Here is a 14,011-nt window from a genome sequence, read left to right on the forward strand (position 1 = left end):
GTTTTTGAATTGATGTATTTCCTTTATAGTCATTTCAATTAAAGACTGTAAACAACAACAATCTCATTTTGTGGACTCATCTGGTGACCCTAGGTCGATTTGTGAGCGGTTGCAATTAACAAAATACAATCTATTGTCTTTGTTTCCTGTTAAATTAACTGAAGATGTACCTAATCCTGAGGAAGCTTCCAAGTAGAGAATTGTATGGTTATCCAATGCTCTTGATTCATTTTGAATCTTTAGACACATCTCTTGCTGCATAGGCTCTTTTTAAAGGTACTTTCACATAGCACAGATATTATCAATTGTAGTGTCAAATAACAGTTGGTGTCTTTTCATTTTATGGATATTTATCATTATCAGTCTGATCTTTTTTAGTGTCTTGAGTGGTCTTCTGGAAAGACAGAATTGGTAAGTGACACAACGGTATCCCATTGTAGTATCCCAGTAGTAAGAGGGTTGCATGATTCCTTCGAGGCTTTGACTTGTAAAGCCTTGTCTTCTAATTCAGAGCATCTCTTCGAACCAGGACATTTCCCAATAGTGCATTCAGTTAAACAAGGCAAGGAATTAAGTCTACGTGGAAAGCACTTTGAAGACAAAAAGGAAATTTTATTTCTTTTTTTGTAACCTTTTTAATATTTACTTTGGTAACATAGGTTTCTTTATTGATAGTGTTGATGCAAATAGTCAATAATCATTCTATTGTGAAGAGTTTTATTTGAGCCAAGCTGAGGATTATAGCCCAGGAGTGCAAAGCACTCCAGAGAAGAGTCATTTACAGCACAGTTATATTCCAGTTTGGAACACAGAGCGATATATCAAGCATGATGGATACATTGTTTCCAGGTTTACAGGAGATATTTTGTTATAGATTAGCACAAACACAGCAGGTCAACATGATCCTGGCGACATGGGAAGGAAAACTTATCTTTCAAAGAGGTACTGGTATTGTCATCATAGGGAGGGAGGCATTCATCCTTATCTTCAAAGAGTACATCCTTTATTTTAGAGTGGGAGTTAAAGAAGATGTACCTTGTATGTTTGTGGTCACAAAAGGTCACACAAAAGCACACATACAATGTTTGCAAAACAATTTGACTTCGTTGGAAATGGTAGAACCTATAAAAATACTTCCCCTGTCAGTGCATACCTCAATGATTGTGAATTATATTCAGCCATTATAGGCAGTTAGGTCAGGCTGCTCTGGTTAAAAACAAATTTATGCCAATAGGTTCAAATCAGAATGGTTTCCCCAGGTACTTGAAAATATAAAAATTTCTTATATCATTGCCTCTTTTGATCAGTAACCTTTCAATAGAAAGCATTGATGATCTAAGTACTGGCCCTCGATGCCAGGGTGGTTGCTTCCTGCCCACAACGTCCCTCAAAGATGGACTTTTGTTTTAACTGACCTGTGCAGTTATTTACATTGGGGACAAATGACTGAATATAATTCACAATCATTGAGGTATGCCCTGACAAGGGAAGTATTTTTATAGGTTGTACCATTTCCAATGAAGTTGAATTGTTTGGCAAACATTGTATGTGTGCTTTTGTGTGAGCGTTTGTGACCACATTGTTTATAACATTTATAGAACAGTTATAGTAACAATAATAATAAATCAATAATAATATTTGAAGTAGCCAATGAGGAGTGGTCACAAATTTAGTGAGACAAGAAAAGAAGGTAAAGAATCCATTCCAAGTATTTTGGTGATTTCATACTAATTCAAATATTGGTTTGCCTCCTTTATCCACTGTTATATATACCTTAGGATGTTTGGGCAAACTGATGTAATATAATATTATGATCTTTAGTCGCCACTTGTAATGATTTTTCAGGCCAGTTAGATTTCATTGAAATTCCGTCTTGTGGTGGATATAGTTCTAATTCCCAAAACACTTGATCATCAATATCCACATTAGTGTAGTCTTACTATTTTTAGGCAGTTCTATTTAACTAGAAAAGCTAGTATTATGCCATGTAGCAGTAAGTTATGATAAAAGATACTTTGATTATAACATAGGTCTGAATGTATGACAGAGGTGGTTTTTTTGGTTTTTTTTTTTTTTTTGGTGAGGAAGATCAGCCCTGAGCTAACATCCATGCCAATGCTCCCCTTTCTTTTTGCTGAAGAAGACTGGCCCTGGGCTAATATCGGTGCCCATCTTCCACCTACTTTATATGGGACGCTGCCACAGCACAGCTGGACAAGCAGTGCCTCGGTGCGTGCCGGGGATCCGAACCCGGGCTCCAGCAGTGATGTACCTGCACTTAACCGCTACGCCACGGGGCCGGCCCCCTAACAGAGGTAGTTTGTAAACCTTCCCAGCAAAATTTTTCTTTATGCATATACCATAAATTTGTTTGCACAGGTGTTGTTATAGGCCAAGTAGACGTAAATCTGGGGTTCCATTGCTATCCAGGACACAGCCATGCACTTTGTCACACTTTGCAAATTTGAGTGGATAGAGGGGTCCAGTAGGAATTATTTGATAATAAGGGCCATCTTCCCCTAATGGGGAGAATTCAGGTAGAATACAATAAGATACCTATTCCTACTAATTGAACAATATCATGGTTTGTTGTAAGATTAGGTACTAAACTGTGAACTGCAGGATCCTTTAACAAATTTTCATAAGTTAAGTGGGCTACATAATTTCCATAGATGTACATTTTCGGCTTCTGCCATGAGCAAGGGAGGCCACTGGCCCATCGCTACTTCAGAGTCTGTTTGAATTAACATCTCTAAAAGCCCCTGTTGGGTTAAAGTACATGCGCTTTTCCATTGTTGGGTATGGGCATTTTCTGTCACAATACGTTCCGTTTGTTCTAACCATCTTATTAATGCTAAATCAGCCCAAGCAGATTCCCATCCTTTTCCTTCTTCTTGGAATAATAGTCCTTCTAATTTACCTTTTTGTATTAGAATGTTTTTATTTTCTGAGTTTCCTTTTTTATTGAAGGCAAACAGCCTGTCCAAGGATGCCTAACCCTGATTCTATAGGCCTAAAGCTCACTTTTCCCTTTGGGGTCAGTGCTGATTAATCCACCAAATATGTTGTTGCTGTTCAGGCTAACGGGTTTGGTACAATTAGGACAAATGTTTTGGACCCAAAAGTGTTGACTTCCCCAGACTAATGTTAAATGGGTAGTAGTAACAGCTGAGTATAACTTTGTTTAGGTATGCCATAAAGCTTCCCACAGTCTTCCTGGTCTTACGGTAAGATTACATTTAGGAGAGGGGGATAGACAAGTGAGTCCAATATTGTCCAAAGTAGCAGGTGTAATAAAATGGAGGGAAAGGAAGAATACAGGTCTGGTCCTGAGTCTAGAGTGAGCCATCTACCTCAGATGTCCTCTGCTTCTTGGCCGTGAGAGGGCACTCCGATTTTGGTTAGTTTCAATCACTTCTCAGTGACAGGTTCAGCAATCTATTTAGAAGTAGGATCTGCAGGCTTTTTTAGATGAGAAACACGTATCCATGAATCAATGTCTAGTAATTTAGCTGTGCATGGGTTGGTTAAAATTACCTGATATGATCACTTCCAGTGAGGCTGGAGGGAGATTTTTTTTAAATTTCTAGTATATATATTTTTTTATTTAACCCAATACATACAAAATATTCTTATTTCAATAGGTAATCAATATAAAAATTACTAATGAGATATTTTACATTCTTTTTTCATCCTAAGTTTTTAAACTCTGTTGTATTATTTTACACTTATAGAAATCTCAATTTAGACTAGCCACATTTCAAGTGGCTAGTGGCTTCTGACTACCATATTAGACAGTGCATATCTAACCAGTAAAGATATATAGGGAAGAGAAATTGACTGAAGGTCACTGGGTAGCTGGAGAAGTGAGCCAGTTGAAGCAGAGGGCCGTGTTCTGAGAGGGGGAGGAAGTGGGTTAGTGTAATATCCAGTAGTGGCATCAGGCTTTGAGTTTACACACATTCATATCCCTCTGTAAACTTTTTATACCCTTTAACAGCCAGTAAATTGCAAAATTACAGCCATTAAGTAGTCTAGAGCAATAGTAAACAATAGCTTATTACAAGAACAGAATATGTCATAGCTTTTGAATTTACAGAGGGAATTTGGAAACTCAGAATTTTCTTAAAATTATTTTATTCAGCTAATATTAGGTTATAACATTGTGTAAAGTTCAGGTGTACATTATCATATATCAGTTTCTGTATGGATTGCATCACATTCACCACCAATAGTTTAGTTTCTCCGTCACCATACATATGTGTCCATTTACCCCTTTTGCCCACCCGACACCCTCTTGCTCTCTGGTAACCACCAATCTGTTCTCCTTATCTATGTGTTTATCTTCCACATATGAGTGAAATCATATGATGTTTGTCTTTCTCTGTCTGGCTTATTTCACTTAACATAATATCCTCAAGATCCATTCATGTTGTTGCAAATGGGACCATTTGGTCTTTTTTTAGGATGAGTAGTACTGCAATGTATATATACCACATTTTTATCCATTCATCTAAGGAAGGGCACTTGTGTTGCTTCCACATCTTGGCTATCGTGAATAATGCCGTAATGAACATAGGGGTGCATAAATCTCTTTGGATTGTTGAGTTCATGTTCTTTGGATAAATACACAGTAGTGGGATAGCTGGATCATATGGTGTTTCTATTTTTAATTTTTGAGAAATCTGCGTACTATTTTCCATAGTTTGCAGTCTCACCAGTTGTCAATGAGAGTTCCCTTTTCCCATATCCTCTCCAGCATTTGTTATTTCTTGTCCTGTTAATTATAGTCATTCTGATAGGTGTAAGGTCATATCTCATTGCACTTTTGATTTGCATCTCCGTAATCATTAGTGATGTTAACATCTTTTCGTGGGCCTGCTGGCCATCTGTATATCTTCTTTGTGAAAATGTCTGTTCATATCCTCTGCCCATTTTCTGATCAGCTTGTTTGATTTTTGTTGTTGAGTTGTGTGAGTTTTTTACATATTTTGGAAATTAACCCCTTATCACATGTATGATTTGCAAATATTTTCTCCCAGTTGCTGAGTTATCGTTTCACTTTGTTCATTGTTTTCTTTGCCATGTAGAAGCTTTTTAGTCTAATGCAGTCTCATTTGCTTATTTTTATTTTGTTACCCTAGCCTGAATAGACGTAGTATTTGAAAAGTTGCTGCTAAGTCTGATGTCAGAGTACTGCCTATATTTTGTTCTAGGAGTTTTATCATATCAGACCTTACATTCAAGTCTTTAATCTATTTTGAGTTAATTTTTGTGTATGGTGCAAGATAATGGTCTACTTTCATTGTTTTACACGTGGCTGTCCAATTTTCCCAACATCATTTATTGAAGAGACTTTCTCCATTGTGTTTTCTTGGCTCCTTTGTCAAAGATTAACTGTCCATAGATGTGTAGTTTTATTTATGGGCTTTCTATTCTGTTCCATTGATCTGTAAGTCTGTTTTTGTGCCAGTGCCATGCTGTTTTGATTACTATAGCTTTGCATTATATTTTGAAGTCAGGGATTGTGATGCCTCCAGCTTTGTTCTTTTTTCTCAGGATTGCTTTGGCTATGCAGGGTCTTTTCTTGTTCCATATAAATTATAGGATTCTTTGTTCTATTTCTGTGAAGAAGGTCATTGGGCTTCTGATTAGGATTGTATTGAATCTACAGATTGCTTTAGGTAATATGGACATTTTAACTGTGTTTATTCTTCAGATCCCTGAGCATGGAATATCTTCCATTTATTTATGTCTTCTTCCATTTCTCTCAATAATGTCCTATAGATTTCAGTGTATAGATATTTACCTCCTTGGTTTAATTTATTCTGAGATATTTTCTTCTTTTTGTTGTGATTGTAAAAGGGATTATATTCTTGATTCTTTCTCTGCAAGTTTGCAGTTAGTGTATACAAGTGCAACTGATTTTTGTAGGTTTATTTTGTACCCTGCAACGTTGTGGCAGTTGTCGACTATTTCTAACAGTCTTCGAGTGGATTCTTTAGGGTTTTCTATATAGACAATCATGTCATCTGCAAACAGTGAGAGTTTTACTTCTTTCTTTCCAATTCCGATACCTTTTATTACTTTTTCTTGCCTAATTGCTCTGGCCAAAACTTCCAATACTGTGTTGAATAGGAGTAGGGAGAGTGGGCACCCTTCTCTTGTTCCTGTTTCCAGAAGGATAGCTTTCAGATTTTCTCTCTTAAGTATGATCTGGGCTGTGGGTTTGTCATAGATGGCCTTTATTATATTGAGGTACTTTCCTTCTATACCCCTTTTATTGAGAATTTTTATCATAAATGGAGTTGGATTTTGTCAAATGCTTTCTCTGCATCTATTGAGATGATCATGTGATTTTATTCCTCGTTTTGTTAATGTGGTGTATCACATTGATTCATTTTGCATGTTGAACCATCCCTGTGTCCCAGGTATAAATCCCACTTGATCATGGTGTATGATCCTTTTAAAGTATTGCTGCATTCAATTTGCCAATATTTTGGTGAGGATTTTTGCATCTATGTTCATCAGCAATATTGGCCTGTAATTTTACTTTTTGTGTTGTGCTTGTCTGGTTTTGGTATCAGGGTAATGTTGGCCTCATAGAATGAGTTAGGAAGTATTACATCTTCTTCAATTTTTCAGAAAAGTTTTTGAGTGATAGGTATTAACTCTTCTTTGAATGTTGGGTAAAATTCTCCAGAGAAGCCATCTGATCCTGGACTTTTGTTCTTTGAGAGGTTTCTGATCACTGTTTCTATCTGTTTACTTGTGATTTGTCTATCCAGATTCACTATTTCGTCTTGACTCAGTTTGGGGAGGTTGTATGAGTCTAAGAATTTATCCACTTCTTCTAGGTTATCCAATATGTGGACATATAGTTTTTCATAGTATTCTCTTATAATCCTTTGTATTTCTGTGGTATTTCTTGTTGTTTCTCCTGTTTCATTTATAATTTTATTTATTTGATCCTTCTCTCTCTCTTTTTTTTTTTAGTGAGTCTGGCTAAGGGTTTGTCAATTTTGTTTATCTCCTCAAAGAGCCAGCTCTTAGTTTCATTAAAACTTTCTATTCTTTTTTTAGTCTCTATTTCATTTATCTCTGTGCTAATTTTTATTCTTTCCCTCCTTCTGTTGACTTTGGGCTTTGTTTGTTCTGCTTTTTCTAGTTCTGTTAGGTGTAATTTAAGATTACTTATTTGAGGTTTTTCTTGTTTGTTGAGGTAGGCCTGTACTGCTATGAATTTCCCTCTTAGTACTGCTTTTGCTGCATCCCACAAGAGTAGGTATGTTGTGTATTCTTTTTCATTGGTCTCCAGGTTTTTTTTAATTTCTCCTTTGAGTTTGTCTTTATCCAATGATTGTTCCATAGCATGTTGTTTAATCTCCACAATTTTGTGCGTTTCCCAGGTATTTTCTTGCAGTTGATTTCTAGTTTCATAGCATTGTGGTCACTAAAGATGCTTGATATGATTTCAGTCTTCTTAAATTTATTGAGGCTTGCCTTGTTTTCCAACATATGGTCTATCTTTGAGAATGTTTCATGTGTGCTTAAGAATATGTATTCTCCTGTTTTAAGATGGAATGTTCCATATTATCTATTAAGTTCATCTGGTCTAGAGTTTCAATTAGGACTGCCCTTTCCTTCTTGACTTTTTGCCTGGATGATCTATCCATTGTTGTATTGGGGTGTAGAGGTCCCCTACTATTATTGTGTTGCTGTCAATTTCTCCCTGTAGGTCTGTTAGTAGTTACTTTATATATACTTTGGTGCTCCTGTATTAGGTGCATATATATTACTCAATGTTATGTTCTCTTGCTGGAATGTCCCTTTTATCACTGTATACTGCACCTCTTTGTTTCTCATTGTCTTTTCTATCTTGAAGTCTGCTTTCTCTGATATAAGTATGGCAACACCTGCCTTCTCCTGCTCGCCATTATCTTGCAGTATCATCTTTCACCCCTTCACTCTGAGCTTATGTTTGTCTTTAGAGCTGAGATGTGTTTCCTGGAGGAAGCATATTGTTGGGTTTTGTTTTTTAACCTCACCAGCCACTCTGTCTTTTGATTGGAGAATTAAATCCATTTACATTTAGAGTGATTGTTGATAGGTGAGGGCTTAATGCTGCCATTTTATCTCTTGTTTCCAGGTCTATATTTCCATTGTTTCTTTTCCCTTGTATTTCTGACTGCCATTTCTGTTTGGTGCTTTTCTGTGGTGGTTTTCTCAGTTTTCTCTTTATTTATGATTTGTGGCTCTGCTCTGATTTTTTGTTAAGTGGTTACTATGAGGTTTGTCTAAAAGATCTCATAGGAGAGATAGTCCATTTCCTGATAGCCTCTTATCTCCATTAGCCTAAGCAGGTTCCATCCCTCTCCTCTTCCCATTCTGACTTATTGTTGTCACAAATTATTCTGTTTTGTGTTGTGAGTTTGTGACTCAATTGAAGTGATTATAGTTATTTTTGATGCTTTCCCTCCCTTTATCTTTTATGTTATAACTAGGTGCTTGCTAACCTGTTCTTATAGAGAGCTGCAATTTTCTGATTTTGTCAATTTATCTCCTTCCTCAATGCTTTGGAAACCTTTGCCTTTTTGTTTCAGGTATGAGAGCTTCCTTCATAATTTCTTGTAAGGTAGTTCTAGTGGCAATGAACTCCCTCAGCTTTTGTTTATCTGGGAAAGCTTTTATTTCTCTATCATATCTGAAGCACAGTTCCACTAGATAGAGTATTCTTGGCTGAAAGGTTTTGTCTTTCAATATTTTGAGTATATCACTCTATTCTCTCCTAGGCTGTAAGGCTTCTGCTGAGAAATCCACTGAAAGCCTGATAGAGATTCCTTTGTAGGGTATTTTCTTCAGCCTTGCTGCGCTTAATATTTTTTCTTTCTCATTGACTTTTGTCAGTTTTAATATTATACGTCTTGGAGAAGTTCTTTTCCCATTGCTGTAATTAGGAGTTCTATTGGTTTCCTGTACTTGTCAGTCCAGTTCCTTCCCCAGGTTTGGGAAGTTCTCAGCTATTATTTCTCTGAACAAGCTCTCTATTCATTTCTCTCTCTCTTCTCCCTCTGTAATTCCTAAAATCCTTATGTTGCTTTTCCTAATTGAGTCGGATATTTCTGGAATATTTTCTTCATTTTTTAAAAATCTTACTTCTCTCTCTTCCTCCATCTGAAGCACTTCTATATTTCTATCCTCTAAATCACTGATTCTTTTCTCCATAACATCAGCTCCATTTTTTATGTTTTCTAGATTATTTTTTATCTCATTAATTCTGTTCTTCATTCTTCCAGAGTTACTGTTAGTGTTTTTTAGAGCTTCAATCTCTTTGGTGAAGTATTCCTTCTGGTTATTAATTTTATTCCTGAGCTCGTTGAACTGTCCATCTGAATTTTCTTGTAACTTGCTAAGTTTCTTTGTGACAACTATTTTGAATTCTCTGTCATTTAGGTTGTAAAATTCTGTGACTTCAGGATTGGTATCTGAAGACTTGTCATTTTCCTTCTCCTCTAAAGTGTTTCTGTAATTCTTCATGGTGTTTGATGAGTTGATCCTTTGCCGGTCCATTTGTGGTAGTATCAGGTCACAGATTCCACCTGTCTCCTTGGCAGGGGCAGGAGCTGTGTTTTCTGATCCTGACCCATCTGCTATAGTTGTGTTAGTAGGGCCGCAACTGCTCAACAGTTTGTGCTCACATGGGTGAGGCCTCTGCCCTCAGTAAGCAGGTCCCTCTCATGCAGACAGGGTCAGCTGTGCTCAGCAGGGCAATGACTGTGCTCCAGCACTAGGTGGGAGGGGTGCCTATGTGGGGGCTGAGCTGCTGCCACTGGGTAGGGAGTGTTCCCACAGGTGGGACCACTGTGGCTACAACTCCAAAAGTGTTTGGACATGGGCCAGGCTGACCCACCTTCACTTACAGTCACAAAGGGCCACTGTGTGAGGATCCATACCTGGATCCATGCTGCTGGGGAGGAGGAAGGGTGCACTCACCTGATTCCACTGCTTCCTGGGGATCCAGTCCACCCACCTTCAGACATATGGCTGCGTGGATCTCTCAGGCATCCGATCATGCTGTGTAGGGAATCCTCTGTTCATTAATCAATGTCAGTTTAGTTGTAACTTAGAGGGGAGAGAAAAAGGGAGCAACTCTCTCTGCCATGTTGCTCATGCCCCTCCAAAGTTGATATCTTTTTCACCTTATATTATAACATAAACATTTTCCCATCAATAAATACTCTCCAAAAATATGAAATCATGGGATGTAGTGTTATAGATTATTTTATTTTATTCTCTCCCCAGCTTTATTGATGTATAATTGACAAATAAAATTGTATGTATTTAAAGTGTACAATGAGATGATTTGGTTTACTTATAATTGTGAAATGGTGACCACAATCAGGCTAACTAACATATCATCTCACATAGTTATCTTTCTGTGTGAGAGGTTAGAACATGTAAGATCTACTCTCTTAGCAAATTTCAAGTATATATTTTTATTAACGGTATTCACCATGTTGTACATTAGATCCTCAGATGTTATTCATCTCATAAATGAATATTGGTAACTTTGACCAACACATGCCCATTTCTCTGACCTCCCACCCACTGAAAAACACCATTCTACTCTCTAGAGTTACAAGTAAGTTAAAAATTTCTTATTGTAACTTTCAACCATTCCATAGTAATCATGAGCAGTGATTTAAAATAAAGCTTTGGACTTTATCCATTGTAAAATCCTTGCCATTTGGGTAAGTTCAAAACAAGACCTCATAGGGCCGGCCCCGTGGCTTAGCGATTAAGTGTGTGCACTCCGCTACTGGCAGCCCAGGTTCGCATCCCGGGCGCACATCGATGCACCACTTCTCTGGCCAGGCTGAGGTGGCTTCCCACATACAGCAACTAGAAGGATGTGCAACTATGACATAACTATCTACTGGGGCTTTGGAGAAGAAAAGAAAAGGAGGAGGATTGGCAATAGATGTTAGCTCAGAGCCAGTCTCCCTCAGCAAAAAGAGGAGGATTAGCACGGATGTTAGCTCAGGGCTGATCTTCCTCACAAAAAAAATAATAATAAAAAGACCTCATATTGTTGTTTTAATTTGCCAGTCGAGTGAGATTTAACATGTTTTTCTATATACATTGGTATTCAAATTTATGTGATTGCCTGCTGATTTTGGCATTAGGGTAGGTTAAGCTGTACGGTAGTAACAAGGAAAGGTGGTTTCAACTACCGTAATTTTCTTAATTTTTCATAAACCAAATCAGTGCTATGATCTAGACATCAATTTTATACAACTCTGCTTTAAGAACTAACCAAAATATGGGACTTGATCATTGATAATTATCAACATAACATTTAACAGGTCTCCATAAACTTCTATGTGCATATGCTTATGTTTTTGAAATACAGAGAGTAGAAAAATCATTGGCTTTTCTGCAACAAAATCAGTGAATTTTCTACTTCCTTACATGACGCTTTGGTGGGGGCTGCATCATATGCAGTCCACCCAGGCATACCACTAACTTCAAAGGCAACAGGACTAGGAAGCAAAATCAAAACGCACTGAAAACATCAGCTGTGTATTCAGAGTTGGATAGAAAATATTTAAGACTGTGAAATATAGGAAACCCTAGAGACCATAGGTCCAAGACCTATTTACCCAGTGTTTCCTGATTAACCAAAGATCTTGGCATTGACAGTAAGCTTGGATTACAGCACTCTTTGAACACGTCTGGACCCTATGAGCACCTGTGTTACTGATTATTTTACCTGATGAAGCCTGTCCAGCCCACCCACTCCCTGTCTCATTCAATACATGGCACTTAACTGGAGGGAAAATGATATTCCCATGCTCCACTTTTAAGAATAAGACTTTGAATCTGTTGGTTTTCTTGTGGAGCCTGGCATGTTTAATAATTGCATGGTTCATAAGTGGATTTAAGAAGAAATGGTACAAATTATTGTTGAAGGTAAATTATGTTGTCTATGAAACCACTATCTAGTCTAGAACAGAAGGATGGGCTGAGTGTGGAATTGATGAGAAGCTCAAGGAGATATATACACACACACACAAATGCACATGCACACATGTGACTGTTAAGTATCTGAAGCATCAATACCTATGCTTGCTTTGTTACTTCTAAAAATAAAGAATAGCATAGTATTGCTACTCTGGTCTCCTTTTACAGAATAATTGTGTAAAACTTACAATTCAGATATAACTCCTTTAAAGGCAATGATAAATTCAGACTGAAAACTGCTGGCTCGTACATCTAAAATCAGAACAATTTAAAACACTTGCATTTATTCATCATAATGCATGTGGAACTGGAGACTACAATATAGTAAGTTCTTTAAAATTCTAAGCCAAAAAGAAAAATTACATATAGCCCACACAGTATTTCAGTACCTGGACTGAATCACCAGAAAAGCTTCAACACAACACATGCAGATGACAAGCTAAGTTTTGAAACCCCTTGGCAAATATCTCGAGCTGCCTCAAGGAAGTACTGATTCCACCAAGGCCCAGCCTCCAAGCTGTATTCACTGGTTCCCCAGAAATCACCTGTGACAAGTGTCCCTAGGAGATTTTAAGGCAAGTGTTCTGGACTGCTCTCTCAGAAACGCCACGGTAAAGAACAGTTCCTCCTGCTCAGGTCACAGGAACTCATGGGACCTCTAAGGACCCCACCTTTTCTCTTTACAAATGTGAATCCTCACAAAGATGATTTCCAGTGCATGGTGCATTTAGCTCACTTGTCTCAGCAGACTTGCAGCCAAGGAGAACATAAGCATTCAAGACATGACCTACATTGAAAGCAGTTCAGATTCAGTCGTCACTAGTGTATTTTTTCTTTTACAAAAAGCTCAACAGTATGTTCATCTTACTCAGAGGTTTCCAACACATTTTACTTTGCAGACCACTGGTTTGTAGCTTTTGAGGACCAGCATCACTTAAATCCCCATAAAACGTCCAGTTAAGGTCAGTTCTGTGGCCACCTCTCGGGTACCACACACTGTACTTCTGCCTTGAGTTCCAGTTACCCGTGTGAAAATGCTGCCCCTTGGCTCCTGAAGGAGAGTGGTTCCACAGTAAAGCCTCTTCCAGGCTTCATGTCCTCAGTGGTGGCCCCCTTTGGCAAGAAGTTGATGGATTCACAGGGGTTTGGTGCCTGTGAGCAGGAAGCATTCATAAACCTGCAGTGATGGGGCGCTTTTTCTCTGATGTAGACACTTGTGGCGGGGGGTCAGTATACTTGTGCTTCAGGAACAGAATCCCTCTTACTCAAGTAGTCGTTTATACAAGCGGTTTTAAGTAACACTGAAAAACAACTTTTTAGATTGCCTATTTGTTCTAGAACTACAAAATTTAATCCAAGTATATATGTCACATGAAAGACTTACAAGTTTTTTGATAAAACCCAAATATACTTTTCCCCAATAAATTGTACTTTAACGAAAACCCTCCCAACACTTCTAAAATAATACTGAAAATGGCATCTGATTATACAAGAGCAATAAAAAAATTATTTATTTGAACAAGCTTAAGTTCAAGCTACTGAAATGTTGGCAATGCAGATTTTTAGCAGAGATCACAAAAAGCATGCACAAAAAAAATATAGGTGCATACTTCAAAATAATGCTAAGAATTATGCTAAATACCTTATTATTCTAAGAAAACAAAAGGTTGAAATCACTATACAAAATATAAAATGTATTAAACACTACCATCCAGAGAACAGTCTTTATTATTGTTTATATGTTAAAATTATTTGTGTAGTTAATTAGATATGGAATTTTAAATGAGTATTATATATGAACCTCCTTATGGAAGGCAATTCCTTATTGCACAATAGAACATCTAACTACATTGCAGAAAGCATCCTTTTTGGCCATAAAAAAGAAAACAGTTAATGATATTGCTGTAAATATTAGGTAGGCTAAAAAAACAAAATAAAATTTCCTATTCATCTTCAAAGTGCTTTTCATGTAGAGTGAAGCACTTGT

Source organism: Diceros bicornis, chromosome 36 (genome assembly GCF_020826845.1).
Source record: "Diceros bicornis minor isolate mBicDic1 chromosome 36, mDicBic1.mat.cur, whole genome shotgun sequence".
NCBI lineage: Eukaryota > Metazoa > Chordata > Mammalia > Perissodactyla > Rhinocerotidae > Diceros > Diceros bicornis.